The sequence below is a fragment of the Pygoscelis adeliae genome, unplaced genomic scaffold, assembly GCF_000699105.1.
Source record: "Pygoscelis adeliae isolate BGI_AS28 unplaced genomic scaffold, ASM69910v1 Scaffold399, whole genome shotgun sequence".
NCBI classification, from domain to species: Eukaryota; Metazoa; Chordata; class Aves; order Sphenisciformes; family Spheniscidae; genus Pygoscelis; species Pygoscelis adeliae.
Genome location: NW_008825609.1, coordinates 767,072 through 769,045, shown reverse-complemented (window position 1 = coordinate 769,045; position 1,974 = coordinate 767,072). Strand labels below are relative to the sequence as shown.

The following is a 1,974-nucleotide window of genomic DNA, read 5'->3' as shown; positions in this document are numbered from 1 at the left end:
TTCTTGCTGGGTGATAATGTCCCGTCCTTAAGCCACAGCACAAGGAGACACCGTGGGTTTTGTTTGGACAGGTAGAAGCCAGGTCGGGGAACGCGCATAAGCAGCGGGAGCATGTGTCCCGCTCTTGACAAGCGCGGACCTTGGCGCTTCCACTAGTGTTTTACATGCCTATTGGGTGTGTTCCCTGTGCTGCCTGGCGCCCAGGAGGGAGCAGAGTGGCTGGAGAAGGCCGTGGCTTTGGTTTACATGACTGATTTATTTTCTCCCTGTGTCAGTGATTAGGTAGTTTAAGAAACGCAAAAACTCCTCTGACGGCTGTGCTCACCTCCGTTGTCTCTCCTTGTAAACAACAACTCAGTCTACAGGGTCGGGGCATCCCGCTGCTGTGTTTTACAGGGAAGAAAGGGCTTAATTTTCACTCGCGTATCGCGCAGATGGAGCTGCTCCCCCTCTGCAGATGCAGTCCTGCTCCCGGGGCGGAGGCTAGCACAGGAAGCTCCTCAAGTTGCCCAGCAAAGTGTGAACCATCTCCTGAGCAAGCTGTCATTTTGTTGAGCCCGGAGGAGATGCTCTGTGCCGTTCCCACACCCTGCCGTGCCGGAAGGAGAAGGAAGTGGAAACAGCTTGTTCCCTCCCACTCTTTGCCAAGGAGATCTTTCTGCCTGCGCTGTGGTGGCGTGTCCACCCAGCTGGCGCCCACAAATGCGACTTGCAGCTTCCACAAGCTGAGCGTGAGAGCCTCCGGTGCTCTCCTCGGTGGTGGCGTGCTCGCAGATACGCCCCAGGCCAAGGAGGGTGGCTGCTGGCTCCTGAGCAGGGCTGTGTGTTGCAAGCCCAAAGGCTGCGTCGCTCGAGGGTGCTGGCGAGAAGAAGCCGAAGAGGGTGAGGTTGTTTCTGTGGTGGTCAGAAAGCACGTCAATGCTAATAGAGGCAGGCAAGGCTCTGGTAGCACCCACCCTAAGGAGGAGAGAATAGGGGTTATTAGCTTAACTCTTGTATTGTTCCAAGCCTTCCAGTAGATCGAATTAGCTGGGATTACAAGAGGATCATCTCGGATGACTGGAAAACGGCAAACAGAGTGTGTGCATGTGAAGAAAGGTCTTCAAAAAGAGGCTGAAAGTTCCTGAGTTGTGCAGGCTTGCTGACACGCTGCGTGTGCTCTCCCACCGGATGGTGAGTGAGCAGCTGCACAGCCTGCTGTGTACACACGTTTGTCGGCAGGGTCTGCCTGTCTTGCAGCCCCGGTGGCACAGGCGCAGGCGGGATTGAAGCTGCGGGCAAGGGCCAGCTTCCAGCAATTCATTCTGGAGCCTTACGGACAAACGTGAAGTTTTTGTTTTGCAGGAGGGCCTGGGGATCGTCGCTGCGTCCTCTGCTCTCAGTGGGATGCGTGTGTCTGGTCTTGACCATTATCCCCGCGGCTAAAAGCCCATCCCTAGGCGGTGTCTGCGAGTAGGATAGCTGCAAACGGGTAGGGGTAGAGGAGAAATTTTTGCTTTGATCTTCGTAGTTTGGGGCATCCTTTTCAAGGCAGAAGTTTGGTTCACGTGCTGAGCATGTGCTTGGTTTTGCTTTGTCTTCTGGGAAGTTGCCGCTTAAGGAGATGTGAGCATAAGGGCTGATGGGAAGACTCCAAGTCGAGATCAAGGAGGGACCAAAGGTAGTGTTTGGGAGAGATCAGGAAAACCAAATGTGCTGTTCGGGAGGGATCAGGAAAGCCTTATTTGTTTTAAAGCCATTCCATTGGGGATGAGATGTCTGCAGGCTGAGAAAGTTTTTGTTCTGAGGGTTTTCAGTGTCCGTGCCACCCCCGCAACTCCTCCACTAGCTGCCAGGAAGTCTCCTTCCATCCATGTTTATTCCCCTGCCCACGCACGCAGCCCCCAGCTTGCTGCCCGATTGCGCAACGTCCGCTTCAGCAGCTTCCTTGGCACGGGGGGAGGCAGGGCGAGGGGGAGAGACCCCCTGGAAGAG

General features: G+C 55.2%; 1 protein-coding gene across 1 annotated transcript in view; it reads left to right on the top strand.

The window, feature by feature from the left end:
• The window catches only part of TXN2 (thioredoxin 2), a 7,585-nt gene that overhangs the window by 2,290 nt on the left and 3,321 nt on the right, over positions 1–1,974 (top strand). The gene's annotated exons all lie outside the window — the stretch shown is intronic.